Genomic DNA, 6,140 nt, shown 5'->3' on the forward strand with positions numbered 1-6,140 from the left:
GCAGAACCCATTTGATTTCCTGCTGTGTTGAGAGGAGACCCCCAAGCCATGAGCCTCACGCTGTCTCCCTGGAGTCACATCTAGCTAAAACCCAGACAGACCTGCAATGCTGGGAAATGCAGCAAGAGGAGTGACCACCATTCAGGGCTGCAGAGCAGCCTCTTGGGAGTGGGAAGAGAGATCATAATTTAGGGCAGCCACTTTGTAAATTATGTTATCGTGATACATCCAGGTAAGCCTGCTCTCTGGAGGGCTCAGATAAGACTGGCCAGTAAAAAACAGATAATTGTTTCTGTCTTTGCTTGTAAGTTGGGCTTTCTGTACTGTATCCCCTGAGAAGGCAGAGCCTCAGAACTGAGAATGTTGGCATGGGATTCAGCTTGCAAAGTGTGACACCTTAATGTAACACTATGTAAGTATCTGTATGTCTGTGCATACATGTGAGTTGGGTCTTTCCTCTCCCACTACAGTGACGAGAGTATCCTGAAGACCCTAAAAGCTGTTCAGCTTATCCTGAAGTAGACACCTACCTTTGGCTAACTGAATAATTCTCCTGTCTTCAGTGACCAGAGTTCAACTGACTGTAGTGGGACCTTAGACACGTAGCTCACATGTAGGCACCTAAAGGTCGGTGCTGTCTCCCAGCTGATTCAGTTTCCTAAACACAGACACCCAATGCTATGTGAGAAGCTCTAGAGTATCCTGCTCATCTCCCATCTGTCACCTCAGAAGAACAGAAGACTTTGGCAGGTCCTTGGTTGTGCCTGCCAGTCCCATGAAAATATCTGGTATGGCTGCTCTAGACTTCCTCAAGTATTAGCAAACATGGACATTTAGGCAAATGACTCAAGCCCCCTTACTAATCCCAGGGGGTTGTGGGAGGCTGGAAACACACAGAGTTCAACCAGCGTTGCCTCGCTGTCGTTGCTGGCACAGTGGATAGATAATGGAAAGTTATCTTCTGGATAATGCAGCCCTGCGCAGCTCCTCACCACTGCCCTGCATTTCCTAGCATGGTGGGTCTGTCTGCGTTTCTGACCAGCCATGGTGCCCCATGACTGCAGGAGGCGACGTGAGGCCCCTTCCCTGGAGCTCCGCGCCCCACACGCAGCAATGCAAACATGAGGCCAGAGACTTCTCGCTGAACTAATATGCCATTCCAGAGCCCAAGCTTACAGGGTGTGGGACACCCAAATACCACTTATTTGCCTACTGGGTGGGTTCTTTAGAGAAAACTAGGAGTTGACTGTAACTGATACTGAATATTGTAAATAGCATTAGGCATATTGAGAAATCACCTCACACAAGTGAGTGCTTTTGTTTGTGGCTTTCTCTTTTCTAGCAACATTACAGCCTACAACACTGCTGGTTGATTTTTAACAAATTAACTGGGAAACAGGGTGGAATACCTGGCAAGGGTACTTGTCCTTTCCTCCAACGAGTGTGGCATGCACAACTAGTGATGTGCTTTGCAACGGGTATTGGTGCCATACGGTCACTCCCCTGCTGACAAAGGATATCACTGGAGGAATTCAACCTTCGTGCAGAGGTGGACCAGACGGTTTCTATGACTGCATATTAACAGGTACATGTTGTTGCATCACAGATGTGAGGAATCTGTTTGCGCCGGCATAAAACTCAATTTGTGTTGACACAGAAGAACTTGCTTCTGCTTAGCCAGATATAAATCTGGCTGATATAAAATCCTCTGAAGTTGCTGGACATCTTTCCACTGTTTCTAATCAAGTTTGCTGCAGGCCTTACATAAACACAAAACGAAAAAAGCTTCATTTTGAAAATCTGGCCTGGGAGACTCTTGGGGTTTTCATTCTTCACATTATTTATGGAGATGCCCAGAAACCATCTACTGGTCCAATTCACTTCATGAGCTTTGCCTCTGCACCCTTGCCCTCCTGGTCCTCTGCTCTTCCTATTCCTGCTGCTCGTGCCAGTCAGTACACACCTTCATAGCTGACTGATGGGAACAGTACTTCAGAGGCATATCACACTTTCAAAAGCTTTTGTTGATTTTTCAAGGCCACTGGATGAGCAGTTCACTTAAGCAAGAAAAAATCTTTGCACTTTCTGCATATTGCCAGGCTTCTGTCTCTTGAATGACAACATCCATGTCAAAATAGCTGGAGAAATGGCAGAACTATTCACTGGAGTACCGTAAATTGATTCAGCCAGACCTTGGAAATTATATTATAGAGATTAGTATTCAAGGCTGACTCAAAGAGATGCTTTTATCCTTCTCCAAAGAGTTGTCCTTGCCTTCTCCTTTGCTCTGCAGCAGAATGACATTCTCCACCTGAGAGTGTTTCTGTTAAGGGAGAGGATGTGTCCTGACTTTAAATCTGTACCATTGCAGTCAAACAGAGCAGAAAAGAACTGAAGATCCTCCCATTTCTTCACAGGAATGAGCACATACATTGCTAGAGGAAATGGCAGTTTTGGGGAACAAGTTCTATCCTAAACAGCATGTTCTTTCAGAGGGGGGTAGCTTCATTTCAGAAGACCAGAAAGGAGATTCAAGCAAAGCTGTTGGCCAAGAGAGGCTGAAATAAAAGCTGCTAAAACAAGGGCTGCTTTTCTTTAAAATATGTTAGCACTGGAAGGTTTGTCTTTTTTTTTTAAGGTAAACATTTTTTAGCAGAATAGAAGTGTATTAGTGCATTGGTGGACTTTGTGCTAAGCTTTCACTTATAAAAGTTTTTTTTAAGATAATTGTTTTCACAAGCAGTTATTCAATTGTTTTCATTTTTTATAGAATATGGATCAGTTTCAAAGGTAGCTTGCGTATAGGCATGCATGAGAACTTCAGCTGCTGTAATTACACTTTCTGTAGCGGACACTGTTCTTGTCTGTAACATGCTTTTAGCATAGGCTAACCCTTTATTTTCCCTTCTCCAAGCTATACAGGAAGCGTAGTATAATGTACGATGAACATATTAATGAATATAAATGAAAATATTAGAGTAGTAATAATTCTTCTTTATACCTCATACCATGTGCACTGAAATCTAGGAAAAGCTTCCCGTTGAAACCAGTGAACTCTGGACAAAGCCTAAATGGTTTCATCTGCCGGTCAGTAGAGGAGAAATATGCACTTCTGAAGGTCTCAAGAAGAGAACAGCCTTACTAATTTTCAACCCCTTAAGAGCGTAGGATCAGGATAAGGACCTGTATTACCTGCCATATGGCATACGAGATAGCACGTATTGCGATGGAGGAATTTACAATAAAGAGACATAGCTGGGGAGGATGTGGAGTATGTGACATACATTTAGGTAGTCTAGAATCCAAATATATTGAACAGCAACATGTGTATGTGCACACATGGACAATTTAAAAGTACTGAACTACTTGACAGCTCTCATCTCAGCCCAGTCACCTGGGACAGACGGACAGACCCTTCAGCAGCACGCGGCAGTGACCAGCCATAGCTTGTGCTCGCTTCACACAGTCGAGGCTTTCTGAAACAGAGGATTAGGAGTGTCCCAAGCCCTGGCAATGTGAGGGACTAATTCAGCCAGGCTGGAAGATTGCTCCCGCTGTTTGGGGCTGGGAGGCTGGCAAAGCGAAGCTTGGCCCCCGCCGTCAGCACAGCCCTCCACACCCGGGGCGAATACGCCAGTTCAAGCAGAAGGCAGAACGGCAGCTAGCGCTAGGCAAAACGACACAGAGCAGGGCTGTAAATAAGGAGTGAGTGATTATAAACCAGAAAAACGACCTTCAGGAAATGCATGGCTGCTATTGCGTTGCTGGCTGCTGACTCTTTCGTTTTGCTTACAGCTTTACATCCCCCGGGTTTTTTTTTCCTTTCTCTGAGGACAAATACTGGATAAATCCTGAGCACGGCCTCCTCCCACAGGGGCTGCCCGGCCGCTGGAAGCAGCAGGGCGTTTCCTGGCACTGCTTTCGCCCGCTCTGGAGCGCGAGGCAGTGAAACAAAGGGACGGCGTGTTCCCGGCCGGCTGCCCCGGGAACACCAGCAAAAACATGTTTATGATGAGCCAGCGAGAGGCCGCCGGGGCTGGTCCTGCTGGGACTCCCCCCTGCAAGGCTGCTCCAAGGAAGGGTAATGAGGCTGGAGCCCACGCTTCACTGGCAGCGGGCAGGGGTGCGTGGGGCCCCCCAGGGAAGGGACACGTGCGTCCCCACCGCGGCGGGCTCCCTAAACACAGGTGGAGCCCAGAGTGGGGTTACAGCGTGCCCCGGCTCCCGCAGCCGCGTTGGGGTGTTGCGGGCGGCTCCGTCAGAGGCTCGCGGGCGCCCAGCAGCCGCCTCGGATGGGTTGTTCACCCGTGCGCGCATTTGCTTGTTGGAAAGATCCCAGCTGAGCGTTTTCAGCTGTTCCTGAGAACGAGCAAAGGAGCAGATGTCCCATCTTTTGCCCATGTCTAAAACATCTCACAGTTGCCGCAGCAGGAAGCTGGAGTCGGCAGAAAGTTTGAAGCCAAGCACCAGTGGTTGGCAAGTGCTGCTCGTGCCACGGACAGGGCTTTTGGGGCTCGTAGGGGGCAAAAAGTACACACAAATGTTAGCTATGACCAAGTGGAGAATCTTTGGAAACTCTCTGTTTGTTCAAAACAATATTGTCAGCTTTGAGAGGTATCGAAACTCAGTTTGCAGCTGTCAATGTGCCGAGATTGTTGTTGCTAAATAAACAATATTTAACCTTTCTGTTTGACCTTGCATTTGCTTTTTCCTCATTGCTTTTGGACTTCAGCCCCAGGTGTGCGTGACCACTGTCCCAAACCTACTGAAAGATTCAGTTTCCACCATGTGTAAATCCATAATGGCACCTCCAGTTTCTAAGGCCAGTTGTCCCATTTCTCCCTTGGTTGGGAGAAACGTTACTCCCTTGGGTAAACACGGGGGTAAAACTAAATAGAGGCGATGGGGGGCCAGGCCGGGGAGGGAGGCGAAGGAGAGAGAGGGGCGATCACTGAAACATCCTCAGGGAAAACCTGACGTTGGTCCCACATTGCTGAGTTTGCCCCAGCTAGTGACGGGCCCGGTGAAGGAGGACGACCTGCAGTCCCACCAGCCCGCAGACCCGAGGGCTCAGCCCTGCCGCTCGCCCTCGGGCACATCAGCGTGACGCCACATGAAGCTGTTTCTCTTAACACTTCTTTTGAGCTCACCTTTTAAAAAAAGCTGGCATTCTGCTTTCCTACATATTAGAACATGAAGTTGGAATTAAAAAAAAAACAAAAACCCACACCAGAATAAAGATTATCTATGCAAATTTAGTTTGTCTGCATGTGTGCTATTCAGATTTTCATGATGGGATCAATTGCTCTCTTTTCCCACAGCCCGTGTGGTGGATGAACAACATGCCAAGGTCGGGTAGGAAAAGACTTCTCTGAGGGATCCCTGCTTTGTTTACGGCAGGGACTGCGACGTGTGGGAACTAAGCAGGACATGAGAGAAGCTGAGCCCATGAAGAAGGCAATTTAATCCTGTCCTGGGTAAACGCCGAGTCCTGTGGGCATCCTGTGTGCTGCTAGATCAGTCTCTGGCACAGGACACCACAGAGAGACCAGCGGTTGCGTGCCCCTTCGGTGGCACCACGAGGAGGGGCCGACTGGGCATGACCACGACCTCTTCACCAAAACCTGCAGGCCGAGCAGCAGGATCCCTGAGGAATATGAAACCCAGCTGGGCTTCAGCAGTGAAATAAGTTGAGTGAGAAGCCACTAAGGCAGCCAGCAGGAACATAGGTGCCTGGTTTGTACTCGCTCCCACACCATGGAAGGATCCAGAAGTTGATTTTGGGGAAAGCTGGTAGGCCAGGGCGTCTCTGCCATGTTTCTGGTTGTAGGGTGGGAGCCTTCCACCACGCTGGCAGACGAAATGTGTGAGCACAGTTTGCCTCAGCCGGCGCTAGGCTGGGCCACACACAGCTGCCTGCCCCCCAAAATCCGTGTGGTGCTTTCTTTCCACCCCCCTGCCACGCGAGCACCACGCCTGGAAGAGGTAGAAGCTATCCGGGCACCATTTCAACAGGGAGGGGGGAGGAAAGAAAAAAAGACCAGAAGTGTTTTTCAAACATCGGCCAGAAGACAGAGAGATTTAAAAACATGAGCGAAGGAAAGCACAGTAACACCACCCGTCAAACTGGGAAATGCTTT

This window comes from Dromaius novaehollandiae, chromosome 2 (genome assembly GCF_036370855.1).
Source record: "Dromaius novaehollandiae isolate bDroNov1 chromosome 2, bDroNov1.hap1, whole genome shotgun sequence".
NCBI classification, from domain to species: Eukaryota; Metazoa; Chordata; class Aves; order Casuariiformes; family Dromaiidae; genus Dromaius; species Dromaius novaehollandiae.